We start from the raw sequence: 27,619 nt of genomic DNA, 5'->3' as shown, positions 1-27,619 counted from the left end.
GGATTTTTGGAGCTTTCGAGTTTTGGATTTGTGGAGTTTTGGACTTTCAGGGTTTCGGATTATTGGAATTTTGGAGTTTTAGAGCTTTGGAGTTTTGGAGTTTTGGAGTTCCGGATTTTCAGTTTCGGATTTTTGGAGTTTTGGAGTTTCGGAGATTTGGAGTTTCGGAGTTTTGGAGATTCGGGGTTGTGGAGCTTCGGAATTTTGGAGTTTTGGAGTGTCGGAGTTTCGGAATATTGTAGTTTTGGAGTTTCGGATATTTGGAGTTTTGGAGTTTCGGAGTTTTGGAGTTTTGGAGTTTTGGATTTTTGCACTTTTTGAGTTTCGGATTTTTGGAGTTTTGGAGTTTCGGAGATTTGGAGTTTCGGCGTTTTGGAGATTCGGGGTCTTGGAGTTTAAGAATTTTGTAGTTTTGGAGTTTCGGGGTGTTGGAGTTTTGGAGTTTTAGAGTTCTAGAGTTTTGGAGTTCTGAAATTTTAGTTTCGGATTTTGGGAGTTTTGGAGTTTTTAAGTTTCCGATTTTCGGAGTTTTGGATTTTTGGAGTTTTGGATGTTTGCAGTTTTGGCGTTTTCGAGTTTTGGATTTTTGGAGTTTCGGAGTTTTGGAGTTTCCGAGTTTTGGAGATTCGGGGCTTTGGAGTTTCGGAATTTTGGAGGTTTGGAGTTTTGGAGTTTCGGAATTTCAGTTTTGGAGTTTTGGAGGTTCGGAGTTTCTGAGTTCCTGAGTTTCGGAGTTTTGGAGATTCGTGGTTGTGGAGTTTCGGAATTTCGGAGTTTCGGATTTTTGCAGTTTTGGAGTGTTCTAGTTTTGGATTTGTGGAGTATTGGATTTTTGGAGTTTTGGATTTTCGGAGTTTCGGATTTTTGGAGTTTTGGAGTTTTAGAGGTTAAGAGCTTTGGAGTTTTGGAGTTGTGGAGTTCTGGATTTTCGGAGTTTCGGAGTTTTGGAGTTTCGGAGTTTTGGAGATTCAGGGTAGTGGAGTTTCGGAATTTTTGAGTTTTGGAGTTTTGGAGTTTCGGAGTTCCGGAGTTTCGCAGTTTCGGAGTTTCGAAGTTTTGCAGTTTCGGAGTTTTGGAGTTTTGGAGTTTCGGAGTTTCGAAGTTTTGGAGTTTTAGAGCTTTGGAGTTTTGGAGTTCCGGATTTTCAGTTTCGGAGTTTCGGAGATTTGGAGTTTCGGCAGTTTGGAGATTCGGGGTCTTGATATTTCGGAATTTTGTAGTTTTGTAGTTTTGAAGTTTCGGAGTGTTTGAGCTTTAGAGTTTTAGACTACTAGATTTTGGAGTTTTGAAATTTTAGAGTTTCAGATTTTTGGAGTTTTGGAGTTTTTAAGTTTTCGATTTTCGGAGTTCTGGATTTGTGGAGTTTTGGATTTTCGGAGTTTTGGAGTTTTTGAGTTTTGGAGATTTGGATTTTTGCACTTTTGGAGTTTTGGAGTTTCGGAGTTTTGGATTATTGGAGTTTTCGAGTTTTACAATTTTTGATTTTTGGAGGTTTGGAGTTTTGGAGTTTCGGAATTTCAGTTTTGGAGTTTTGGAGGTTCGGAGTTTCTGAGTTCCTGAGTTTCGGAGTTTTAGAGTTTCGGAGTGATTGAGTTTTGGAGTTTCGCAGTTTTGGAAATTCGTGGTTGTGGAGTTTCGGAATTTTGGAGTTTCGGATTTTTGCAGGTTTGGAGTTTTCTAGTTTTGGATTTGTGGAGTTTTGGATTTTTGGAGTTTTGGATTTTCGGAGTTTCGGATTATTGGAGTTTTGGAGTTTTAGAGCATTGGAGTTTTCGAGTTCTGGATTTTTGGAGTTTCGGTGTTTTGCAGTTTCGGAGTTTTGGAGTTTCGGAGTTTCTGATTTTTGGAGTTTTAGAGTTTCGGAATATTGCAGTTTCGGAGTTTTGGAAATTCGGGGTTTTGGAGTTTCCGAATTCTGTAGTTTTGGAGTTTTGGAGGTATTGATTGTTGGAGTTTCGGAGTTTTGGAGCTTCGGAGTTTTGGAGTTTCGGAGTTCCGGAGTTTCGGAGTTTCGGAGTTTTGGAGTTTTGCAGTTTCGGAGTTTTGGAGTTTTGGAGTTTCGGAGTTTCGAAGTTTTGGAGTTTCGGAGTTTTGGAGGTTCAGGGTTGTGGAGTTTCGGAATTTTTGAGTTTTGGAGTTTTGCAGTTTCGGAGTTTTGATTTTTGGAGTTTTGGAGGTATGGATTTTTGGAGATTCAGGGTTTTGTTCTTCCAGAATTTTGTAGTTTGGGAGTTTTGGAGTTTCGGAGTTTTGGAGTTTTGGAGTTGTGGAGTATTGGAGTTTTGGAGTTTTAGAGTTTTGGAGTTTTGGAGTTTCGGAGTTTCAAATTATTTGAGTTTTCGAGTTTTAGAATTTTTGATTTTTGGAGGTATGGATTTTTGGAGTTTCGGAGTTGTGGAGATTCGGGGTTGTGGAGTTTTTGAGTTTTGGAGGTTCGGAGTTTTGGAGTTTCCGAGTTTCGGAGTGTTGGAGTTTCGTAGTTTTTGAGTTTGGGAGTTTCGCAGTTTTGGAGATTTGGAGTGTTGGAGTTTCGGAGTTTTGGAGTTTCGGAGTGTTTGAGTTTTGGAGTTTCGCAGTTTTGGAGATTCATGGTTGTGGAGTTTCGGAATTTCGGAGTTTCGGATTTTTGCAGTTTTGGAGTTTTCTAGTTTTGGATTTGTGGAGTATTGGATTTTTGGAGTTTTGGATTTTCGGAGTTTCGGATTTTTGGAGTTTTGGAGTTTTAGAGTTTAAGAGCTTTGGAGTTTTGGAGTTGTGGAGTTCTGGATTTTCGGAGTTTCGGAGTTTTGGAGTTTCGGAGTTTTGGAGATTTGGGGTTGTGGAGTTTCGGAATTTTGGAGTTTCGGAGTTTTGGAGTTTCGGAGTTTCAAATTTTTGGAGTTTTGGAGTTTCGGAATATTGCAGTTTCGGAGTTCTGGAAATTCGGGGTTTTGGAGTTTCGGAATTCTGTAGTTTTGGAGGTATTGATTGTTGGAGTTTCGGAGTTTCGGAATTTTTGAGTTGTGGAGTTTTCGAGGTTTGGATTTATGGGGTTCTGGATTTGTGGAGTTTTGGATTTTCGGAGTTTTGGAGTTTCGGAGTTTTGGAGATTCAGGGTAGTGGAGTTTCGGAATTTTTGAGTTTTGGAGTTTTTGAGTTTCGGAGTTCCGGAGTTTCGCAGTTTCGGAGTTTCGAAGTTTTGCAGTTTAGGAGTTTTGGAGTTTTGGAGTTTCGGAGTTTCGAAGTTTTGGAGTTCCGGAGTTTCGCAGTTTCGGAGTTTCGAAGTTTTGCAGTTTCGGAGTTTTGGAGTTTTGGAGTTTCGGATTATTGGAGTTTTGGAGCTTTGGAGTTTTGAAGTTTTGGAGTTCTGGATTTTCGGAGTTTTGGAGCTTTGGAGTTTCGGAGTTTTGGATTATTGGAGTTTTCGAGTTTTACAATTTTTGATTTTTGGAGGTATGGATTTTTGGAGTTTCGGAGTTGTGGAGATTCGGGGTTGTGGAGTTTTAGAGGTTCGGAGTTTTGGAGTTTCCGAGTTTCGGAGTGTTGGAGTTTCAGAGTTTTTGAGTTTGGGAGTTTCGCAGTTTTGGAGATTCGGAGTTGTGAAGTTTCGAATTTTGGTGTTTCGCATTTTTGCAGTTTTGGAGTTTTCAAGTTTTGGATTTTTGGAGTTTTGGATTTTCGGAGTTTTGGATTTTTGGAGTTTGGACTTTTGGAGTTTCGGATTATTGGACTTTTGGAGTTTTAGAGCTTTGGAGTTTTGGAGTTTTGGAGTTCCGGATTTTCAGTTTCGGATTTTTGGAGTTTTGGTGTTTCGGTGACTTGGAGTTTCGGCGTTTTGGAGATTCGGGGTCTTGGAGTTTAAGAATTTTGTAGTTTTGGAGTTCCGGGGTGGTGGAGTTTTGGAGTTTTAGAGTTTTGGAGTTTTGAAATTTTCAATTTTCGGAGTTTTGGATTTTTGGAGTTTTGGATTTTTGAGTTTTGGATTTTTAGAGTTTTTTAGTTTTGGAGTTTTTGAGTTTTGGATTTTTGGAGTTTTGGATTTTTGGAATTTTGGAGTTTCGGAGATTTGGAGTTTCGGCGTTTTGGAGTTTTGGAGTTTTGGATTTTTGCACTTTTTGAGTTTCGGATTTTTGGAGTTTCGGAGATTTGGAGTTTCGGCGTTTTGGAGATTCGGGGTCTTGGAGTTTAAGAATTTTGTAGTTTTGGAGTTTCGGGGTGTTGGAGTTTTGGAGTTTTAGTTTTAGAGTTTTGGAGTTTTGAAATTTTAGTTTCGGATTTTGGGAGTTTTGGAGTTTTTAAGTTTTCAATTTTCGGAGTTTTGTATTTTTGGAGTTTTGGCGTTTTCGAGTTTTGGATTTTTGGAGTTTTGGATTTTTGGAGTTTTGGACTTTCGGAGTTTCGGATTATTGGACTTTTGGAGTTTTAGAGCTTTGGAGTTTTGGAGTTCCGGATTTTCAGTTTCGGAGTTTCGGAGATTTGGAGTTTCGGCAGTTTGGAGATTCGGGGTCTTGATATTTCGGAATTTTGTAGTTTTGTAGTTTTGAAGTTTCGGAGTGTTTGAGCTTTAGAGTTTTAGACTACTAGATTTTGGAGTTTTGAAATTTTAGAGTTTCAGATTTTTGGAGTTTTGGAGTTTTTAAGTTTTCGATTTTCGGAGTTCTGGATTTGTGGAGTTTTGGATTTTCGGAGTTTTGGAGTTGCGGAGTTTTGGAGATTCAGGGTAGTGGAGTTTCGGAATTTTTGAGTTTTGGAGTTTTGGAGTTTCGGAGTTTCGGAGTGTTGGAGTTTTGGAGTTTGAGAGTTTTATAGTTTGGAGTTTTGAAATTTTTGAGTTTCGGATTTTTGGAGTTTGGAGTTTTTATGTTTTGGATTTTTGAGTTTTGGATTTTTGGATTTTTGGAGTTTTGGAGTTTTTGAGTTTTTGAGTTTTGGAGATTTGGATTTTTGCACTTTTGGAGTTTTGGAGTTTCGGAGTTTTGGATTATTGGAGTTTTCGAGTTTTACAATTTTTGATTTTTGGAGGTATGGATTTTTGGAGTTTCGGAGTTGTGGAGATTCGGGGTTGTGGAGTTTTAGAGGTTCGGAGTTTTGGAGTTTCCGAGTTTCGGAGTGTTGGAGTTTCAGAGTTTTTGAGTTTGGGAGTTTCGCAGTTTTGGAGATTCGGAGTTGTGAAGTTTCGAATTTTGGTGTTTCGCATTTTTGCAGTTTTGGAGTTTTCAAGTTTTGGATTTTTGGAGTTTTGGATTTTCGGAGTTTTGGATTTTTGGAGTTTGGACTTTCGGAGTTTCGGATTATTGGACTTTTGGAGTTTTAGAGCTTTGGAGTTTTGGAGTTTTGGAGTTGTGGAGTTCTGGATTTTCGGAGTTTCGGAGTTTTGGAGTTTCGGAGTTTTGGAGATTTGGGGTTGTGGAGTTTCGGAATTTTGGAGTTTCGGAGTTTTGGAGTTTCGGAGTTTCAAATTTTTGGAGTTTTGGAGTTTCGGAATATTGCAGTTTCGGAGTTCTGGAAAATCGGGGTTTTGGAGTTTCGGAATTCTGTAGTTTTGGAGGTATTGATTGTTGGAGTTTCGGAGTTTCGGAATTTTTGAGTTGTGGAGTTTTCGAGGTTTGGATTTATGGGGTTCTGGATTTGTGGAGTTTTGGATTTTCGGAGTTTTGGGGTTTCGGAGTTTTGGAGATTCAGGGTAGTGGAGTTTCGGAATTTTTGAGTTTTGGATTTTTGCAGTTTTGGAGTTTCGGAGTTCCGTAGTTTCGCAGTTTCGGAGTTTCGAAGTTTTGCAGTTTCGGAGTTTTGGAGTTTTGGAGTTTCGAAGTTTTGGAGTTTTAGAGTTTTGGAGTTTCGGAGTTTTGGAGATGCAGGGTTGTGGAGTTTCGGTGTTTGGAGTTTTGGTGTTTCGGAGCTTTGGATTTTTGGAGTTTCGGATTTTCGGAGTTTCGGATTATTGGAGTTTTTGAGTTTTAGAGCTTTGGAGTTTTGAAGTTTTGGAGTTCTGGATTTTCGGAGTTTCGGAGTTTTGTAGTTTCCGAGTTTTGGAGATTCGGGGTTTTGGAGTTTCGGAATTTTGGAGGTTTGGAGTTTTGGAGTTTCGGAATTTCAGTTTTGGAGTTTTGGAGGTTCGGAGTTTCTGAGTTCCTGAGTTTCTGAGTTTCGGAGTTTTGGAGTTTTGGAGTTTCAGAGATTTGGAGTTCCGGCATTTTGGAGATTCGGGGTCTTGGAGTTTCGGAATTTTGAAGTTTTGTAGTTTTGGAATTTTGTAGTTTCGGAGTTTCGGAGTGTTGGAGTTTTGGAGTTTTAGAGTTTGAGTTTTGTAGTTTTGAAATTTTTGAGTTTCGGATTTTTGGAGTTTGGAGTTTTTAGGTTTTGGATTTTTGAGTTTTGGATTATTGTGTTTTTGAGTTTTGGAGCTTTCGAGTTTTGGAGTTTTGGATTTTTGCACTTTTGGAGATTTTGAGTTCCGGACTTTCGGAGTTTCGGATTATTGGACTTTTCGATTTTTAGAGCTTTGGAGTTTTGGAGTTTTGGAGTTCTGGATTTTCGGAGTTTCGGAGTTTCGGAATATTGTAGTTTTGGACTTTCGGAGTTTCGGATTATCGGACTTTTGGAGTTTTAGAGCTTTGGAGTTTTGGAGTTCCGGATTTTCAGTTTCGGATTTTTGGAGTTCTGAAGTTTCGGAGATTTGGAGTTTTGGCGTTTTGGAGATTCAGGGTCTTGGAGTTTAAGAATTTTGTAGTTTTGTAGTTTTGGAGTTTCGGAGTGTTGAAGTTTTGGAGTTTTGGAGTTTTAGAGTTTTAGAGTTTTGGAGTTTTGAAATTTTAGTTTCGGATTTTTGGAGTTTTGGAGTTTCTAAATTTTCGATTTTAGGAGTTTTGGATTTTTGGAGTTTTGGATTTTTGGAGCTTTCGAGTTTCGGAGTTTTGGATTTGTGGAGTTTTGGACTTGCGGGGTTTCGGATTATTGGAATTTTGTAGTTTTAGAGCTTTGGAGTTTTGGAGTTCCGGATTTTCAGTTTCGGAGTTTCGGAGATTTGGAGTTTCGGCAGTTTGGAGATTCGGGGTCTTGATGTTTCGGAATTTTGTAGTTTTGTAGTTTTGAAGTTTCGGAGTGTTTGAGCTTTAGAGTTTTAGACTACTAGAGTTTTGGAGTTCTGAAATTTTAGAGTTTCAGATTTTTGGAGTTTTGGAGTTTTTAAGTTTTCGATTTTCGGAGTTCTGGATTTGTGGAGTTTTGGATTTTCGGAGTTTTGGAGTTGCGGAGTTTTGGAGATTCAGGGTTTTGGAGTTTTGGAATTTTGGAGTTTTGAAGTTTTGAAGTTTTTGAGTTTTTGAGTTTTGGATTTTTGTGCTTTTGGAGTTTCGGAGTTTTGGAGATTCAGGGTAGTGGAGTTTCGGAATTTTTGAGTTTTGGAGTTTTGGAGTTTCGGAGTTCCGGAGTTTCGCAGTTTCGGAGTTTCGAAGTTTTGCAGTTTCGGAGTTTTAGAGTTTTGGAGTTTCACAGTTTCGAAGTTTTGGAGTTTCGGAGTTTTGGAGATGCAGGGTTGTGGAGTTTCGGAGTTTGGAGTTTTGGAGTTTCGTAGTTTTGGATTTTTGGAGTTTCGGATTTTCGGAGTTGCGGATTATTGGAGTTTTGGAGTTTTGGAGCTTTGGAGTTTTGAAGTTTTAGAGTTCTGGATTTTCGGAGTTTCGGAGTTTTGGAGTTTCCGAGTTTTGGAGATTCGGGGTTTTGGAGTTTCGGAATTTTGGAGGTTTGGAGTTTTGGAGTTTCGAAATTTCAGTTTTGGAGTTTTGGAGGTTCGGAGTTTCTGAGTTCCTGAGTTTCTGAGTTTCGGAATTTTGGAGTTTTGGAGTTTCAGAGATTTGGAGTTCCGGCGTTTTGGAGATTTCGGGTCTTGGAGTTTCGGAATTTTGTAGTTTTGTAGTTTTGGAGTGTCGGAGTTTCGGATTGTTGGAGTTTTGGAGTTTTAGAGTTTTGTAGTTTTGAAATTTTTGAGTTTCGGATTTTTGGAGTTTAGAGTTTTTAGGTTTTGGATTTTTGAGTTTTGGATTTTTGGGTTTTTGAGTTTTGGAGTTTTCGAGTTTTGGAGTTTTGGATTTTTGCACTTTTGGAGATTTTGAGTTTCGGACTTTCGGAGTTTCGGATTATTGGACTTTTCGAGTTTTATAGCTTTGGAGTTTTGAAGTTTTGGAGTTTCGGAATATTGTAGTTTTGGACTTTCGGAGTTTCGGATTATCGGACTTTTGGAGTTTTAGAGCTTTGGAGTTCCGGATTTTCAGTTTCGGATTTTTGGAGTTCTGAAGTTTCGAAGTTTTGCAGTTTCGGCGTTTTGGAGATTCGGGGTCTTGGAGTTTAAGAATTTTGTAGTTTTGTAGTTTTGCATTTTCGGAGTGTTGAAGTTTTGGAGTTTTGGAGTTTTAGAGTTTTAGAGTTTTAGAGTTTTGGAGTTTTGAAATTTTAGTTTCGGATTTTTTGAGTTTTGGAGTTTCTAAGTTTTGGATTTTCGGAGTTTTGGATTTTTGGAGTTGTGGATTTTTGGAGCTTTCGAGTTTTGGATTTGTGGAGTTTTGGACTTTCAGGGTTTCGGATTATTGGAATTTTGGAGTTTTAGAGCTTTGGAGTTTTTGAGTTTTAGAGTTCCGGATTATCGGAGTTTCGGAGTTTTGGAGTTTCGGAATTTTGGAGTTTCGGAGTTTTGGAGTTTTGGAGTTTCGGAGATTTGGAGTTTCGGCGTTTTGGAGATTCAGGGTCTTGGAGTTTCGGAATTTTGTAGTTTTGTAGTTTTGGAGTTTTGGAGTGTCGGAGTTTCGGAGTGTTGGAGTTTTGGAGTTTTAGAGTTTTAGAGTTTTAGAGTTTTGGAGTTTTGGAGTTTTGAAATTTTTGAGTTTCGGATTTTTGGAGTTTGGAGTTTTTGTTTTGGATTTTTGAGTTTTGGATTTTTGGATTTTTGGAGTTTTTGAGTTGTTGAGTTTTGGAGTTTTGGATTTTTGCACTTTTGGAGTTTCGGAGTTTTGGATTTTTGAAGTTTTGGAGGTATGAGTTTTTGGAGATTCAGGGTTTTGTTGTTCCAGAATTTTGTAGTTTTGGAGTTTTGGAGTTTCGGAGTTTCCAATTATTGGAGTTTTCGAGTTTTACAATTTTTGATTTTTGGAGGTATGGATTTTTGGAGTTTCGGAGTTGTGGAGATTCGGGGTTGTGGAGTTTTAGAGGTTAGGAGTTTTGGAGTTTCTGAGTTTCGGAGTGTTGGAGTTTCGGAGTTTTTGAGTTTGGGAGTTTCGCAGTTTTGGAGATTCGGAGTTGTGAAGTTTCGAATTTTGGTGTTTCGCATTTTTGCAGTTTTGGAGTTTTCAAGTTTTGGATTTTTGGAGTTTTGGTTGTTCGGAGTTTTGGATTTTTGGAATTTAGACTTTCGGAGTTTCGGATTATTGGACTTTTGGAGTTTTAGAGCTTTGGAGTTTTGGAGTTTTGGAGTTCCGGATTTTCAGTTTCGGATTTTTGGAGTTTTGGAGTTTCGGAGATTTGGACTTTCGGAGTTTTGGAGATTCGGGGTTGTGGAGCTTCGGAATTTTGGAGTTTTGGAGTGTCGGAGTTTCGGAATATTGTAGTTTTGGAGTTTCGGATATTTGGAGTTTTGGAGTTTCGGAGTTTTGGAGTTTTGGATTTTTGCACTTTTTGAGTTTCGGATTTTTGGAGTTTTGGAGTTTCGGAGATTTGGAGTTTCGGCGTTTTGGAGATTCGGGGTCTTGGAGTTTAAGAATTTTGTAGTTTTGGAGTTTCGGGGTGTTGGAGTTTTGGAGTTTTAGAGTTTTGGAGTTTTGAAATTTTAGTTTCGGATTTTGGGAGTTTTGGAGTTTTTAAGTTTCCGATTTTCGGAGTTTTGGATTTTTGGAGTTTTGGATGTTTGCAGTTTTGGCGTTTTCGAGTTTTGGATTTTTGGAGTTTCGGAGTTTTGGAGTTTCCGAGTTTTGGAGATTCGGGGCTTTGGAGTTTCGGAATTTTGGAGGTTTGGAGTTTTGGAGTTTCGGAATTTCAGTTTTGGAGTTTTGGAGGTTCGGAGTTTCTGAGTTCCTGAGTTTCGGAGTTTTGGAGATTCGTGGTTGTGGAGTTCCGGAATTTCGGAGTTTCGGATTTTTGCAGTTTTGGAGTGTTCTAGTTTTGGATTTGTGGAGTATTGGATTTTTGGAGTTTTGGATTTTCGGAGTTTCGGATTTTTGGAGTTTTGGAGTTTTAGAGTTTAAGAGCTTTGGAGTTTTGGAGTTGTGGAGTTCAGGATTTTCGGAGTTTCGGAGTTTTGGAGTTTCGGAGTTTTGGAGGTTCAGGGTAGTGGAGTTTCGGAATTTTTGAGTTTTGGAGTTTTGGAGTTTCGGAGTTCCGGAGTTTCGCAGTTTCGGAGTTTCGAAGTTTTGCAGTTTCGGAGTTTTGGAGTTTTGGAGTTTCGGAGTTTCGAAGTTTTGGAGTTTTAGAGTTTTGGAGTTTCGGAGTTTTGGAGATGCAGGGTTGTGGAGTTTCGGAGTTTGGAGTTTTGGTGTTTCGGAGCTTTGGATTTTTGGAGTTTCGGATTTTCGGAGTTTCGGATTATTGGAGTTTTGGAGTTTTAGAGCTTTGGAGTTTTGAAGATTTGGAGTTCTGGATTTTCGGAGTTTCGGAGTTTTGGAGTTTCCGAGTTTTGGAGATTCGGGGTTTTGGAGTTTCGGAATTTTGGAGGTTTGGAGTTTTGGAGTTTCGGAATTTCAGTTTTGGAGTTTTGGAGGTTCGGAGTTTCTGAGTTCCTGAGGTTCTGAGTTTCGGAGTTTTGGAGTTTTGGAGTTTCAGAGATTTGGAGTTCCGGCGTTTTGGAGATTCGGGGTCTTGGAGTTTCGGAATTTTGTAGTTTTGTAGTTTTGGAATTTTGTAGTTTCGGAGTGTTGGAGTTTTGGAGTTTTAGAGTTTGAGTTTTGTAGTTTTGAAATTTTTGAGTTTCGGATTTTTGGAGTTTGGAGTTTTTAGGTTTTGGATTTTTGAGTTTTGGATTTTTGGGTTTTTGAGTTTTGGAGCTTTCGAGTTTTGGAGTTTTGGATTTTTGCACTTTTGGAGATTTTGAGTTCCAGACTTTCGGAGTTTCGGATTATTGGACTTTTCGATTTTTAGAGCTTTGGAGTTTTGGAGTTTTGGAGTTCTGGATTTTCGGAGTTTCGGAGTTTCGGAATATTGTAGTTTTGGACTTTCGGAGTTTCGGATTATCGGACTTTTGGAGTTTTAGAGCTTTGGAGTTTTGGAGTTCCGGATTTTCAGTTTCGGATTTTTGGAGTTCTGAAGTTTCGGAGATTTGGAGTTTTGGCGTTTTGGAGATTCAGGGTCTTGGAGTTTAAGAATTTTGTAGTTTTGTAGTTTTGGAGTTTCGGAGTGTTGAAGTTTTGGAGTTTTGGAGTTTTAGAGTTTTAGAGTTTTGGAGTTTTGAAATTTTAGTTTCGGATTTTTGGAGTTTTGGAGTTTCTAAGTTTTCGATTTTCGGAGTTTTGGATTTTTGGAGTTTTGGATTTTTGGAGCTTTCGAGTTTCGGAGTTTTGGATTTGTGGAGTTTTGGACTTTCGGGGTTTCGGATTATTGGAATTTTGTAGTTTTAGAGCTTTGGAGTTTTTGAGTTTTAGAGTTCCGGATTATCGGAGTTTCGGAGTTTTGGAGTTTCGGAATTTTGGAGTTTCGGAGTTTTGGAGTTTTGGAGTATCGGAGATTTGGAGTTTCGGCGTTTTGGAGAGTCAGGGTCTTGGAGTTTCGGAATTTTGTAGTTTTGTAGTTTTGGAGTTTTGGCGTTTTGGTGCTTCGGAATTCTACAGTTTGGAGTTTCGGAGGTTCGGAGTTATGGCGTTTCAGTGTTTTGGAGTTTCTTAAATTCAGTTTCGGAGTCTTGCAGTATTGGAAATTGGGAGTTTAGAGTTTTGGAGTTCAGGACTTTTGGAGTTTTGGAGTTTTTCGGTTTTGCAATTTTGGAGCTTTGGAATCTCGGAGCTTTCGAGTTTCGGAGTTTCAGAGTTTTGGAGTTCCGGAGTTTTGGCGTTTCAGAATTCTGGAGTTTGGAGTTTCGGAGTTTTGAAGTTTCGGAGTTTAGGAGCTAAGGAGTTTTGGTGTTTGGAGTTGTGGAGCTTCAGAGTTTTGGAGTTTCGCAATTTTGGAATTTTTGAGATTGAGAGTTTCAGAGCTTCGGAGTTTCAGAGTTTTAGAGTACCGGAAATTGGAAATTTCGGAGTTTTGGAGTTTCAGAGATCTGGAGCTTTGGAGTTCTGGAGTTTTGGATTTTTCAAGTTTCGGAGATTTGGAGTTTTGGAGTATTACAGTTTTGGATTTTCGGAGTTTTAGAGTTTTGGAGATTCGAAATTTTGGAGTTTCGGAGTTGCGGATTTATGGCGTTTCAGTGTTTTGGAGTTTCTTAAATTCTGTTTCGGAGTCTTGCAGTATCGGAAATTGGGAGTTTGGGAGTTTCGGAGTCCTGGAGTTTTGGAGTTTTTCAGTATTGCAATTTTGGAGCTTTGGAGTCTCGGAGTTTTCGTGTTTCGGGCTTTTGGAGTTGTGTAGTTTGGAGTTTCGGAGGTTCGGATTTTCGGAGTTTTGAAGTTTTGGAGCTATAGAGTTCTGAAGTTTTGGAGTTTCGAAGTTTTGGAATCCTGGACATTCACAGTTTTCGAGTTTCCGTGTTTTGGAGTTTCGGAGCTTCGGGGTTTGGAGTTTCGGATTTTGGAGTTTCAGAGTATTGGAATTTCTTAAATTCGGAGTTTCGGAGTTTGGAGCTAAGCAGTTTTGGAGTTTGGAGTTGTGGAGCTTCAGAGTTTTGGAGTTTCGGAATTTTGGAATTTTTGAGATTGAGAGTTTCAGAGGTTCGGAGTTTCGGAGTTTTAGAGTATCGGAAATTGGGAATTTCGGAGTTGTGGAGTTTCGGAGATTTGGAGTTTTGGAGGTTCGAAATTTTGGAGTTTCGGAGTTTCGGATTTATGGCGTTTCAGTGTTTTGAAATTTCTTAAATTCAGTTTCGGAGTCTTTCAGTATCGGAAATTGGGAGTTTGGGAGTTTTGGAGTTCTGGAGTTTTGGAGTTTTTGCAGTTTTTCAGTTCTGCAATTTTGGAGCTTTGGAGTCTCGGAGTTTTCGTGTTTCGGGCTTTTGGGGTTTTGCAGTTTGGAGTTTCGGAGGTACGCATTTTTGGAGTTTCGAAGTTTTGGAGTCCTGGAATTTTACAGTTTTCGAGTTTCCGTGTTTTGGAGTTTCGGAGGTTCGGAGTTTTGGAGTTTGGGATTTATGGAGTTCAAGAATTTTGGGATTTCTTAATTTCGGAGTTTTGGAGTTTCGGAGTTTTACAGTTTTGGATTTTTAGAGTTTAGAGTTTTGGAGTTCGGGAGTTTTGGGTTTTTGGAGTTTCAGAGATTTGGAGTTTCGGAGTATTAGAGTTTTGGATTTTCGGAGTTTTGGAGTTTTGGAGATTCGTAATTTTGGAGTTTCGGAGTTGTGGATTTATGGCATTTCAGTGTTCTGGAGTTTCTTAAATTCAGTTTCGGAGTATTCCAGTATCGGAAATTGGGAGTTTGGGAGTTTTGGAGTTTTCGCAGTTTTTCAGTTTTGCAATTTTGGAGCTTTGGAGTCTCGGAGTTTTCGAGTTTCGGAGTTTCAGAGTTTTGGAGTTCCGGAGATTTGGCGTTTTGGTGTTTCGGAATTCTAGAGTTTGGAGTTTTGGAGTTTCGGAGGTTCGGATTTTTGGAGTTTAGGAGATTTGGAGTTTTGGTGTTGTGGAGCTTCGGAGTTTCGGAGTTTCGGAATTTTGGAATATTTGAGATAGAGAGTTTCAGAGCTTTGGAGTTTCGGAGTTTTAGAGTAGCGGAAATTGGGAATTTCGGAGCTTTGGAGTTTCAGAGATCTGGAGCTTTGGAGTTCTGGAGTTTTGGATATTTGGAGTTTCGGAGATTTGGAGTTTTGGAGATTCGAAATTTTGGGAGTTTCGGAGTTGCGGATTTATGGCGTTTCAGTGTTTTGGAGTTTCTTAAATTCAGTTTCGGAGTCTTGCAGTATCGGAAATTGGGAGTTTGGGAGTTTCGGAGTTCTGGAGTTTTGGAGTTTTTGAGTTTTGGAGTTTTTGCAGTTTTTCAGTTTTGCAATTTTGGAGCTTTGGAGTCTCGGAGTTTTCGTGTTTCGGGCTTTTGGAGTTTTGTAGTTTGGAGTTTCGGAGGTTCGGATTTTCGAAGTTTTGAAGTTTTGGAGCTATAGAGTTCTGAAGTTTTGGAGTTTCGAAGTTTTGGAGTCCTGGACTTTCACAGTCTTCGAGTTTCCGTGTTTTGGAGTTTCGGAGCTTCGGAGTTTGGAGCTAAGCAGTTTTGGAGTTTCGGAGCTTTGGGGTTTGGAGTTTCGGATTTATGGAGTGTCACTGTTTTGGAATTTCTTAAATTCCGAGTTTCGGAGTTTTGGAGTTTCGGAGTTTTGCGTTTTTGGAGTATTAGAGTTTAGGTGTTTTACAGTTTTGGAGTTTCGGAGTTTTGCGTTTTTGGAGTATTAGAGTTTAGGAGTTTTTCAGTTTTGCAATCTTGGAGCTTTGGAGTCTCGGAGTTTTCGAGTTTCGGAGTTTCAGAGCTTTGTAGTTCCGGAGTTTTGACGTTTTGGTGTTTCAGAATTCTAGAGTTTGGAGTTTTGGAGTTTCGGAGTTTTGAAGTTATAGAGTTTAGCAGTTTCGGAGTTTCAGAGTTTGGGATGTCGGAGTTTCGAACTTTCGGAGTTTTGGAGCTAAGCAGTTTTGAAGTTTTGAGTTGTGGAGCTTCGGAGTTTTGGAGTTTCGGAGTTGCGGATTTATGGCGTTTCAGTGTTTTGGAGTTTCTTAAATTCTGTTTCGGAGTCTTGCAGTATCGGAAATTGGGAGTTTGGGAGTTTGGGAGTTCTGGAGTTTTGGAGTTTTTCAGTCTTGCAATTTTGGAGCTTTGGAGTCTCGGAGTTTTCGTGTTTCGGGCTGTTGGAGTTTTGTAGTTTGGAGTTTCGGAGGTTCGGATTTTCGGAGTTTTGAAGTTTTGGAGCTATAGAGTTCTGAAGTTTTGGAGTCCTGGACATTCACAGTTTTCGAGTTTCCGTGTTTTGGAGTTTCGGAGCTTCGGGGTTTTGAGTTTCGGATTTTGGAGTTTCAGAGTTTTGGAATTTCTTAAATTCGGAGTTTCGGAGTTAGGAGCTAAGCAGTTTTGGAGTTTGGAGTTGTGGAGCTTCGGAGTTTTGGAGTTTCGGAATTTTGGAATTTTTGAGATTGACAGTTTCAGAGGTTCGGAGTTTCGGAGTTTTAGAGTATCGGAAATTGGAAATTTCGGAGTTGTGCAGTTTCAGAGATCTGGAGCTTTGGCGTTCTGGAGTTTTGGATTTTTGGAGTTTCGGAGATTTGGAGTTTTGGAGGTTCGAAATTTTGGAGTTTCGGAGTTTCGGATTTATGGCGTTTCAGTGTTTTAGAGTTTCTTAATGCAGTTTCGGAGTCTTTCAGTATCGGAAATTGGGAGTTTGGGAGTTTTGGAGTTCTGGAGATTTGGAGTTTTGGCAGTTTTTCAGTTTTGCAATTTTGGAGCTTTGGAGTCTCGGAGTTTTCGTGTTTCGGGCTTTTGGAGTTTAGGAGTTTCGGAGGTTCGGATTTTCGGAGTTTTGAAGTTTTGGAGCTATAGAGTTCTGAAGTTTTGTAGTTTCGAAGTTTTGGAGTCCTGGACTTTCACAGTTTTCGAGTCCGTGTTTTGGAGTTTCGGAGCTTCGGGGTTTGGAGTTTCGGATTTATGCAGTTTCAGAGTTTTGGAATTTCTTAAATTCGGAGTTTCGGAGTTTTGGAGTTTCGGAGTTTAGCGTTTTTGGAGTATTAGAGTTTCGGTGTTTTACAGTTTTGGAGTCTTGGCGTTTAGAGTTTTGGAGTTCGGGAGTTTTGGAGTTTTGGAGTTTTTCAGTTTTGCAATTTTGGAGCATTGGAGTCTCGGAGTTTTCGAGTTTCGGAGTTTCAGAGTTTTGGGGTTCCGGAGTTTTGGCGTTTCGGAATTCTAGAGTTTTTAGTTTTGGAGTTTCGGAGGTTCGGATTTTTGGAGTTTAGGAGATTTTGAGTTTTGGAGTCTGTTAAATTCGGAGGTTCAGAGTTTTGGAGTTTCGGAGTTTTGGAGCTATAGAAATTTGGAGTTTTGGAGTTTCGGAGTTTTGAAGTTTTAGAGTTTTGCAGTTTCGGAGTTTCTGAGTTTGGGAGTTTCGGAGTTTCGAAGTTTCGGAGTTTTGGAGCTAAGGAATTTTGGAGTTTGGAGCTGTGGAGCTTCGGAGTTTTGGAGTTTCGGAATTTTGGAATTTTTGAGATTGAGAGTTTCAGAGCTTCGGAGTTTCAGAGTTTTAGAGTATCGGAAATTGGGAATTTCGCAGCTTTGGAGTTTCAGAGATCTGGAGCTTTGGAGTTCTGGAGTTTTGGATTTTTGGAGTTTCGGAGATTTGGAGTTTTGGAGATTCGAAATTTTGGAGTTTCGGAGTTTCGGAGTTATGGCGTTTCAGTGTTTTGGAGTTTCTTAAATTCAGTTTCGGAGTCTTGCAGTATCGGAAATTGGGAGTTTGGGAGTTTCGGAGTTCTGGAGTTTTGGAGTTTTTGAGTTTTGGAGTATTTGCAGTTTTTCAGTTTTGCAATTTTGGAGCTTTGGAGTCTCGGAGTTTTCGTGTTTCGGGCTTTTGGAGTTTTGTAGTTTGGAGTTTCGGAGGTTCGGATTTTCGAAGTTTTGAAGTTTTGGAGCTATAGAGTTCTGAAGTTTTGGAGTTTCGAAGTTTTGGAGTCCTGGACTTTCACAGTCTTCGAGTTTCCGTGTTTTGGAGTTTCGGAGCTTCGGAGTTTCGAAGTTTGGAGCTAAGCAGTTTTGGAGTTTCGGAGCTTTGGGGTTTGGAGTTTCGGATTTATGGAGTGTCACTGTTTTGGAATTTCTTAAATTCCGAGTTTCGGAGTTTTGGAGTTTCGGAGTTTTGCGTTTTTGGAGTATTAGAGTTTAGGTGTTTTACAGTTTTGGAGTTTTAGAGTTTTGGAGTTCAGGAGTTTTGGAGTTTTTCAGTTTTGCAATCTTGGAGCTTTGGAGTCTCGGAGTTTTCGAGTTTCGGAGTTTCAGAGCTTTGGAGTTCCGGAGTTTTGACGTTTTGGTGTTTCAGAATTCTAGAGTTTGGAGTTTTGGAGTTTCGGAGGTTCGCATTTTTGGAGTTTAGGAGATTTGGAGTTTTGGAGTCTGTTAAATTCGGAGGTTCAGAGTTTTAGAGTTTCGGAGTTTTGGAGCTATAGAAATTTGGAGTTTTGGAGTTTCGGAGTTTCGAAGTTATAGAGTTTAGCAGTTTCGGAGTTTCAGTGTTTGGGATGTCGGAGTTTCGGAGTTGCGGATTTATGGCGTTTCAGTGTTTTGGAGTTTCTTAAATTCAGTTTCGGAGTCTTGCAATATCGGAAATTGGGAGTTTGGGAGTTTTGGAGTTCTGGAGTTTTGGAGTTTTTGCAGATTTTCAGTTTTTCAATTTTGGAGCTTTGGAGTCTCGGAGTTTTCACGTTTCGGGCTTTTGGAGTTTGGAAGTTTTGGAGCTGTAGAGTTCTGAAGTTTTGAAGTTTCCATTTTGGAGTCCTGGACTTACACAGTTTTCGATTTTCCGTTTTTGCGAGTTTCGGAGCTTCGGAGTTTTGGAGTTCCGGAGTTTTGGCGTTTTGGTGCTTCGGAATTCTACAGTTTGGAGTTTCGGAGGTTCGGAGTTATGGCGTTTCAGTGTTTTGGAGTTTCTTAAATTCAGTTTCGGAGTCTTGCAGTATCGGAAATTGGGAGTTTGGGAGTTTCGGAGTTGTGGAGTTTTGGAGTTTTTCAGTTTTGCAATTTTGGAGCTTTGGAGTCTCGGAGTTTTCGTGTTTCGGGCTTTTGGAGTTTTGTAGTTTGGAGTTTCGGAGGTTCGGATTTTCGGAGTTTTGAAGTTTTGGAGCTATAGAGTTCTGAAGTTTTGGAGTTTCGAAGTTTTGGAGTCCTGGACATTCACAGTTTTCGAGTTTCCGTGTTTTGGAGTTTCGGAGCTTCGGGGTTTGGAGTTTCGGATTTTGGAGTTTCAGAGTTTTGGAATTTCTTAAATTCGGAGTTTCGGAGTTTGGAGCTAAGCAGTTTTGGAGTTTGGAGTTGTGGAGCTTCAGAGTTTTAGATTATCGGAAATTGGGAATTTCGGAGTTGTGGAGTTTCAGAGATCTGGAGCTTTGGTGTTCTGGAGTTTTGGATTTTTGGAGTTTCGGAGATTTGGAGTTTTGGAGGTTCGAAATTTTGGAGTTTCGGAGTTTCGGATTTATGGCGTTTCAGTGTTTTGAAATTTCTTAAATTCAGTTTCGGAGTCTTTCAGTATCGGAAATTGGGAGTTTGGGAGTTTTGGAGTTCTGGAGTTTTGGAGTTTTTGCAGTTTTTCAGTTCTGCAATTTTGGAGCTTTGGAGTCTCGGAGTTTTCGTGTTTCGGGCTTTTGGGGTTTTGCAGTTTGGAGTTTCGGAGGTTCGCATTTTTGGAGTTTCGAAGTTTTGGAGTCCTGGAATTTTACAGTTTTCGAGTTTCCGTGTTTTGGAGTTTCGGAGCTGCGGAGTTTTGGAGTTTGGGATTTATGGAGTTCAAGAATTTTGGGATTTCTTAATTTCGGAGTTTTGGAGTTTCGGAGTTTTACAGTTTTGGAGTTTTAGAGTTTAGAGTTTTGGAGTTCAGGAGTTTTGGGTTTTTGGAGTTTCAGAGATTTGGAGTTTCGGAGTATTAGAGTTTTGGATTTTCGGAGTTTTGGAGTTTTGGAGATTCGAAATTTTGGAGTTTCGGAGTTGCGGATTTATGGCATTTCAGTGTTTTGGAGTTTCTTAAATTCAGTTTCGGAGTATTGCAGTATCGGAAATTGGGAGTTTGGGAGTTTTGGAGTTTTGGCAGTTTTTCAGTTTTGCAATTTTGGAGCTTTGGAGACTCGGAGATTTCGAGTTTCGGAGTTTCAGAGTTTTGGAGTTCCGGAGATTTGGCGTTTTGGTGTTTCGGAATTCTAGAGTTTGGAGTTTTGGAGTTTCGGAGGTTCGGATTTTTGGAGTTTAGGAGATTTGGAGTGTTGGTGTTGTGGAGCTTCGGAGTTTTGGAGTTTCGGAATTTTGGAATATTTGAGATTGAGAGTTTCAGAGCTTTGGAGTTTCGGAGTTTTAGAGTAGCGGAAATATGGAATTTCGGAGCTTTGGAGTTTCAGAGATCTGGAGCTTTGGAGTTCTGGAGTTTTGAATTTTTGGAGTTTCGGAGATTTGGAGTTTTGGAGATTCGAAATTTTGGAGTTTCGGAGTTGCGGATTTATGGCGTTTCAGTGTTTTCGAGTTTCTTAAATTCAGTTTCGGAGTCTTGCAGTATCGGAAATTGGGAGTTTGGGAGTTTGTGAGTTTCCGAGTTCTGGAGTTTTGGAGTTTTTGAGTTTTGGAGTTTTTGCAGTTTTTCAGTTTTGCAATTTTGAGCTTTGGAGTCTCGGAGTTTTCGTGTTTTGGGCTTTTGGAGTTTTGTAGTTTGGAGTTTCGGAGGTTCGGATTTTCGAAGTTTTGAAGTTTTGGAGCTATAGAGTTCTGAAGTTTTGGAGTTTCGAAGTTTTGGAGTCCTGGACTTTCACAGTCTTCGAGTTTCCGTGTTTTGGAGTTTCGGAGCTTCGGAGTTTCGGAGTTTGGAGCTAAGCAGTTTTGGAGTTTCGGAGCTTTGGGGTTCGGAGTTTCGGATTTATGGAGTGTCACTGTTTTGGAATTTCTTAAATTCCGAGTTTCGGAGTTTTGGAGTTTCGGAGTTTTGCGTTTTTGGAGTATTAGAGTTTAGGTGTTTTACAGTTTTGGAGTTTCGGAGTTTTGCGTTTTTGGAGTATTAGAGTTTAGGAGTTTTTCAGTTTTGCAATCTTGGAGCTTTGGAGTCTCGGAGTTTTCGAGTTTCGGAGTTTCAGAGCTTTGTAGTTCCGGAGTTTTGGCGTTTCAGAATTATGGAGTTTGGAGTTTCGGAGTTTTGAAGTTTCGGAGTTTTGGAGCTAAGGAGTTTTGGAGTTTGGAGTTGTGGAGCTTCGGAGTTTTGGAGTTTCGCAATTTTGGAATTTTTGAGATTGAGAGTTTCAGAGCTTCGGAGTTTCAGAGTTTTAGAGTACCGGAAATTGGAAATTTCGGAGTTTTGGAGTTTCAGAGATCTGGAGCTTTAGAGTTCTGGAGTTTTGGATTTTTGGAGTTTCGGAGATTTGGAGTTTTGGAGTATTACAGTTTTGGATTTTCGGAGTTTTAGAGTTTTGGAGATTCGAAATTTTGGAGTTTCGGAGTTGCAGATTTATGGCATTTCAGTGTTTTGGAGTCTCTTAAATTCAGTTTCGGAGTATTGCAGTATCGGAAATTGGGAGTTTGGGAGTTTTGGAGTTTTCGCAGTTTTTCAGTTTTGCAATTTTGGAGCTTTGGAATCTCGGAGTTTTCGAGTTTCAGAGTTTTGGAGTTCCGGAGATTTGGCGTTTTGGTGTTTCGGAATTCTAGAGTTTGGAGTTTTGGAGTTTCGGAGGTTCGGATTTTTGGAGTTTAGGAGATTTGGAGTTTTGGTGTTGTGGAGCTTCGGAGTTTTGGAGTTTCGGAATTTTGGAATATTTGAGATTGAGAGTTTCAGAGCTTTGGAGTTTCGGAGTTTTAGAGTAGCGGAAATTGGGAATTTCGGAGCTTTGGAGTTTCAGAGATCTGGAGCTTTGGAGATCTGGAGTTTTGGATTTTTGGAGTTTCGGAGATTTGGACTTTTGGAGATTCGAAATTTTGGAGTTTCGGAGTTGCGGATTTATGGCGTTTCAGTGTTTTGGAGTTTCTTAAATTCAGTTTCGGAGTCTTGCAGTATCGGAAATTGGGAGTTTGGGAGTTTCCGAGTTCTGGAGTTTTGGAGTTTTTGAGTTTTGGAGTTTTTGCAGTTTTTCAGTTTTGCAATTTTGGAGCTTTGGAGTCTCGGAGTTTTCGTGTTTTGGGCTTTTGGAGTTTTGTAGTTTGGAGTTTCGGAGGTTCGGATTTTCGAAGTTTTGAAGTTTTGGAGCTATAGAGTTCTGAAGTTTTGGAGTTTCGAAGTTTTGGAGTCCTGGACTTTCACAGTCTTCGAGTTTCCGTGTTTTGGAGTTTCGGAGCTTCGGAGTTTCGGAGTTTGGAGGTAAGCAGTTTTGGAGTTTCGGAGCTTTGGGGTTCGGAGTTCCGGATTTATGGAGTGTCACTGTTTTGGAATTTCTTAAATTCCGAGTTTCGGAGTTTTGGAGTTTCGGAGTTTTGCGTTTTTGGAGTATTAGAGTTTAGGTGTTTTACAGTTTTGGAGTTTTAGTTTTGGAGTTCAGGAGTTTTGGAGTTTTGGAGTTTTTCAGTTTTGCAATCTTGGAGCTTTGGAGTCTCGGAGTTTTCGAGTTTCGGAGTTTCAGAGCTTTGTAGTTCCGGAGTTCTGACGTTTTGGTGTTTCAGAATTCTAGAGTTTGGAGTTTTGGAGTTTCGGAGGTTCGCATTTTTGGAATTTAGGAGATTTGGAGTTTTGGAGTCTGTTAAATTCGGAGGTTCAGAGTTTTGGAGTTTCGGAGTTTTGGAGCTATAGAAATTTGGAGTTTTGGAGTTTCGGAGTTTTGAAGTTATAGAGTTTAGCAGTTTCGGAGTTTCAGAGTTTGGGATGTCGGAGTTTCGAAGTTTCGGAGTTTTGGAGCTAAGCAGTTTTGAAGTTTGGAGTTGTGGAGCTTCGGAGTTTTGGAGTTTCGGAATTTTGGAATTTTTGAGATTGAGAGTTTCAGAGCTTCGGAGTTTCGGAGTTTTAGAGTATCGGAAATTGGGAATTTCGGAGTTTTGGAGTTTCAGAGATCTGGAGCTTTGGAGTTCTGGAGTTTTGGATTTTCGGAGTTTCGGAGATTTGCAGTTTTGGAGTATTAGAGTTTTGGATTTTCGGAGTTTTGAAGTTTTGGTGATTCGAAATTTTGGAGTTACGGAGTTGCGGATTTATGGCGTTTCAGTGTTTTGGAGTTTCTTAAATTCAGTTTCGGAGTCTTGCAATATCGGAAATTGGGAGTTTGGGAGTTTTGGAGTTCTGGAGTTTTGGAGTTTTTGCAGTTTTTCAGTTTTTCAATTTTGGAGCTTTGGAGTCTCGGAGTTTTCACGTTTCGGGCTTTTGGTGTTTGGAAGTTTTGGAGCTGTAGAGTTCTGAAGTTTTGAAGTTTCCATTTTGGAGTCCTGGACTTACACAGTTTTCGATTTTCCGTTTTTGCGAGTTTCGGAGCTTCGGAGTTTTGGAGTTTCGGGTTTATGGAGTTGCAGAGTTTTGGAATTTCTTAATTTCGGAGTTTTGGAGTTCCGGAGTTTTGGCGTTTTGGTGCTTCGGAATTCTACAGTTTGGAGTTTCGGAGGTTCGGAGTTATGGCGTTTCAGTGTTTTGGAGTTTCTTAAATTCAGTTTCGGAGTCTTGCAGTATCGGAAATTGGGAGTTTGGGAGTTTCGGATTTCTGGAGTTTTGGAGTTTTTCAGTTTTGCAATTTTGGAGCTTTGGAGTCTCGGAGTTTTCGTGTTTCGGGCTTTTGGAGTTTTGTAGTTTGGAGTTTCGGAGGTTCGGATTTTCGGAGTTTTGAAGTTTTGGAGCTATAGAGTTCTGAAGTTTTGGAGTTTCGAAGTTTTGGAGTCCTGGACATTCACAGTTTTCGAGTTTCCGTGTTTTGGAGTTTCGGAGCTTCGGGGTTTGGAGTTTCGGATTTTGGAGTTTCAGAGTTTTGGAATTTCTTAAATTCGGAGTTTCGGAGTTTGGAGCTAAGCAGTTTTGGAGTTTGGAGTTGTGGAGCTTCAGAGTTTTAGATTATCGGAAATTGGGAATTTCGGAGTTGTGGAGTTTCAGAGATCTGGAGCTTTGGTGTTCTGGAGTTTTGGATTTTTGGAGTTTCGGAGATTTGGAGTTTTGGAGGTTCGAAATTTTGGAGTTTCGGAGTTTCGGATTTATGGCGTTTCAGTGTTTTGAAATTTCTTAAATTCAGTTTCGGAGTCTTTCAGTATCGGAAATTGGGAGTTTGGGAGTTTTGGAGTTCTGGAGTTTTGGAGTTTTTGCAGTTTTTCAGTTCTGCAATTTTGGAGCTTTGGAGTCTCGGAGTTTTCGTGTTTCGGGCTTTTGGGGTTTTGCAGTTTGGAGTTTCGGAGGTTCGCATTTTTGGAGTTTCGAAGTTTTGGAGTCCTGGAATTTTACAGTTTTCGAGTTTCCGTGTTTTGGAGTTTCGGAGCTTCGGAGTTTTGGAGTTTGGGATTTATGGAGTTCAAGAATTTTGGGATTTCTTAATTTCGGAGTTTTGGAGTTTCGGAGTTTTACAGTTTTGGAGTTTTAGAGTTTAGAGTTTTGGAGTTCAGGAGTTTTGGGTTTTTGGAGTTTCAGAGATTTGGAGTTTCGGAGTATTAGAGTTTTGGATTTTCGGAGTTTTGGAGTTTTGGAGATTCGAAATTTTGGAGTTTCGGAGTTGCGGATTTATGGCATTTCAGTGTTTTGGAGTTTCTTAAATTCAGTTTCGGAGTATTGCAGTATCGGAAATTGGGAGTTTGGGAGTTTTGGAGTTTTGGCAGTTTTTCAGTTTTGCAATTTTGGAGCTTTGGAGACTCGGAGATTTCGAGTTTCGGAGTTTCAGAGTTTTGGAGTTCCGGAGATTTGGCGTTTTGGTGTTTCGGAATTCTAGAGTTTGGAGTTTTGGAGTTTCGGAGGTTCGGATTTTTGGAGTTTAGGAGATTTGGAGTTTTGGTGTTGTGGAGCTTCGGAGTTTCGGAGTTTCGGAATTTTGGAATATTTGAGATAGAGAGTTTCAGAGCTTTGGAGTTTCGGAGTTTTAGAGTAGCGGAAATTGGGAATTTCGGAGCTTTGGAGTTTCAGAGATCTGGAGCTTTGGAGTTCTGGAGTTTTGGATATTTGGAGTTTCGGAGATTTGGAGTTTTGGAGATTCAAAATTTTGGACTTTCGGAGTTGCGGATTTATGGCGTTTCAGTGTTTTGGAGTTTCTTAAATTCAGTTTCGGAGTCTTGCAGTATCGGAAATTGGGAGTTTGGGAGTTTCGGAGTTCTGGAGTTTTGGAGTTTTTGAGTTTTGGAGTTTTTGCAGTTTTTCAGTTTTGCAATTTTGGAGCTTTGGAGTCTCGGAGTTTTCGTGTTTCGGGCTTTTGGAGTTTTGTAGTTTGGAGTTTCGGAGGTTCGGATTTTCGAAGTTTTGAAGTTTTGGAGCTATAGAGTTCTGAAGTTTTGGAGTTTCGAAGTTTTGGAGTCCTGGACTTTCACAGTCTTCGAGTTTCCGTGTTTTGGAGTTTCGGAGCTTCGGAGTTTCGGAGTTTGGAGGTAAGCAGTTTTGGAGTTTCGGAGCTTTGGGGTTTGGAGTTTCGGATTTATGGAGTGTCACTGTTTTGGAATTTCTTAAATTCCGAGTTTCGGAGTTTTGGAGTTTCGGAGTTTTGCGTTTTTGGAGTATTAGAGTTTAGGTGTTTTACAGTTTTGGAGTTTAGGAGTTTTTCAGTTTTGCAATCTTGGAGCTTTGGAGTCTCGGAGTTTTCGAGTTTCGGAGTTTCAGAGCTTTGTAGTTCCGGAGTTTTGACGTTTTGGTGTTTCAGAATTCTAGAGTTTGGAGTTTTGGAGTTTCGGAGTTTTGAAGTTATAGAGTTTAGCAGTTTCGGAGTTTCAGAGTTTGGGATGTTGGAGTTTCGAAATTTCTGAGTTTTGGAGCTAAGCAGTTTTGAAGTTTTGAGTTGTGGAGCTTCGGAGTTTTGGAGTTTCGGAGTTGCGGATTTATGGCGTTTCAGTGTTTTGGAGTTTCTTAAATTCTGTTTCGGAGTCTTGCAGTATCGGAAATTGGGAGTTTGGGAGTTTGTGAGTTCTGGAGTTTTGGAGTTTTTCAGTCTTGCAATTTTGGAGCTTTGGAGTCTCGGAGTTTTCGTGTTTCGGGCTGTTGGAGTTTTGTAGTTTGGAGTTTCGGAGGTTCGGATTTTCGGAGTTTTGAAGTTTTGGAGCTATAGAGTTCTGAAGTTTTGGAGTCCTGGACATTCACAGTTTTCGAGTTTCCGTGTTTTGGAGTTTCGGAGCTTCGGGGTTTTGAGTTTCGGATTTTGGAGTTTCAGAGTTTTGGAATTTCTTAAATTCGGAGTTTCGGAGTTAGGAGCTAAGCAGTTTTGGAGTTTGGAGTTGTGGAGCTTCGGAGTTTTGGAGTTTCGGAATTTTGGAATTTTTGAGATTGACAGTTTCAGAGGTTCGGAGTTTCGGAGTTTTAGAGTATCGGAAATTGCGAATTTCGGAGTTGTGGAGTTTCAGAGATCTGGAGCTTTGGCGTTCTGGAGTTTTGGATTTTTGGAGTTTCGGAGATTTGGAGTTTTGGAGGTTCGAAATTTTGGAGTTTCGGAGTTTCGGATTTATGGCGTTTCAGTGTTTTAGAGTTTCTTAAATGCAGTTTCGGAGTCTTTCAGTATCGGAAATTGGGAGTTTGGGAGTTTTGGAGTTCTGGAGATTTGGAGTTTTGGCAGTTTTTCAGTTTTGCAATTTTGGAGCTTTGGAGTCTCGGAGTTTTCGTGTTTCGGGCTTTTGGAGTTTTGGAGTTTCGGAGGTTCGGATTTTCGGAGTTTTGAAGTTTTGGAGCTATAGAGTTCTGAAGTTTTGTAGTTTCGAAGTTTTGGAGTCCTGGACTTTCACAGTTTTCGAGTTGCCGTGTTTTGGAGTTTCGGAGCTTCGGAGTTTGGAGCTAAGCAGTTTTGGAGTTTCGGAGCTTTGGGGTTTGGAGTTTCGGATTTATGGAGTGTCACTGTTTTGGAATTTCTTAAATTCCGAGTTTCGGAGTTTTGGAGTTTCGGAGTTTTGCGTTTTTGGAGTATTAGAGTTTAGGTGTTTTACAGTTTTGGAGTTTCGGAGTTTTGCGTTTTTGGAGTATTAGAGTTTAGGAGTTTTTCAGTTTTGCAATCTTGGAGCTTTGGAGTCTCGGAGTTTTCGAGTTTCGGAGTTTCAGAGCTTTGTAGTTCCGGAGTTTTGACGTTTTGGTGTTTCAGAATTCTAGAGTTTGGAGTTTTGGAGTTTCGGAGTTTTGAAGTTATAGAGTTTAGCAGTTTCGGAGTTTCAGAGTTTGGGATGTCGGAGTTTCGAACTTTCGGAGTTTTGGAGCTAAGCAGTTTTGAAGTTTTGAGTTGTGGAGCTTCGGAGTTTTGGAGTTTCGGAGTTGCGGATTTATGGCGTTTCAGTGTTTTGGAGTTTCTTAAATTCTGTTTCGGAGTCTTGCAGTATCGGAAATTGGGAGTTTGGGAGTTTGGGAGTTCTGGAGTTTTGGAGTTTTTCAGTCTTGCAATTTTGGAGCTTTGGAGTCTCGGAGTTTTCGTGTTTCGGGCTGTTGGAGTTTTGTAGTTTGGAGTTTCGGAGGTTCGGATTTTCGGAGTTTTGAAGTTTTGGAGCTATAGAGTTCTGAAGTTTTGGAGTCCTGGACATTCACAGTTTTCGAGTTTCCGTGTTTTGGAGTTTCGGAGCTTCGGGGTTTTGAGTTTCGGATTTTGGAGTTTCAGAGTTTTGGAATTTCTTAAATTCGGAGTTTCGGAGTTAGGAGCTAAGCAGTTTTGGAGTTTGGAGTTGTGGAGCTTCGGAGTTTTGGAGTTTCGGAATTTTGGAATTTTTGAGATTGACAGTTTCAGAGGTTCGGAGTTTCGGAGTTTTAGAGTATCGGAAATTGGAAATTTCGGAGTTGTGCAGTTTCAGAGATCTGGAGCTTTGGCGTTCTGGAGTTTTGGATTTTTGGAGTTTCGGAGATTTGGAGTTTTGGAGGTTCGAAATTTTGGAGTTTCGGAGTTTCGGATTTATGGCGTTTCAGTGTTTTAGAGTTTCTTAATGCAGTTTCGGAGTCTTTCAGTATCGGAAATTGGGAGTTTGGGAGTTTTGGAGTTCTGGAGATTTGGAGTTTTGGCAGTTTTTCAGTTTTGCAATTTTGGAGCTTTGGAGTCTCGGAGTTTTCGTGTTTCGGGCTTTTGGAGTTTAGGAGTTTCGGAGGTTCGGATTTTCGGAGTTTTGAAGTTTTGGAGCTATAGAGTTCTGAAGTTTTGTAGTTTCGAAGTTTTGGAGTCCTGGACTTTCACAGTTTTCGAGTCCGTGTTTTGGAGTTTCGGAGCTTCGGGGTTTGGAGTTTCGGATTTATGCAGTTTCAGAGTTTTGGAATTTCTTAAATTCGGAGTTTCGGAGTTTTGGAGTTTCGGAGTTTAGCGTTTTTGGAGTATTAGAGTTTCGGTGTTTTACAGTTTTGGAGTCTTGGCGTTTAGAGTTTTGGAGTTCGGGAGTTTTGGAGTTTTGGAGTTTTTCAGTTTTGCAATTTTGGAGCATTGGAGTCTCGGAGTTTTCGAGTTTCGGAGTTTCAGAGTTTTGGGGTTCCGGAGTTTTGGCGTTTCGGAATTCTAGAGTTTTTAGTTTTGGAGTTTCGGAGGTTCGGATTTTTGGAGTTTAGGAGATTTTGAGTTTTGGAGTCTGTTAAATTCGGAGGTTCAGAGTTTTGGAGTTTCGGAGTTTTGGAGCTATAGAAATTTGGAGTTTTGGAGTTTCGGAGTTTTGAAGTTTTAGAGTTTTGCAGTTTCGGAGTTTCTGAGTTTGGGAGTTTCGGAGTTTCGAAGTTTCGGAGTTTTGGAGCTAAGGAATTTTGGAGTTTGGAGCTGTGGAGCTTCGGAGTTTTGGAGTTTCGGAATTTTGG

Source organism: Amblyomma mixtum, chromosome 1 (assembly GCF_055824585.1).
Source record: "Amblyomma mixtum isolate Tamu chromosome 1, ASM5582458v1, whole genome shotgun sequence".
Lineage (NCBI taxonomy): Eukaryota > Metazoa > Arthropoda > Arachnida > Ixodida > Ixodidae > Amblyomma > Amblyomma mixtum.
This window is presented reverse-complemented; position numbering follows the sequence as displayed.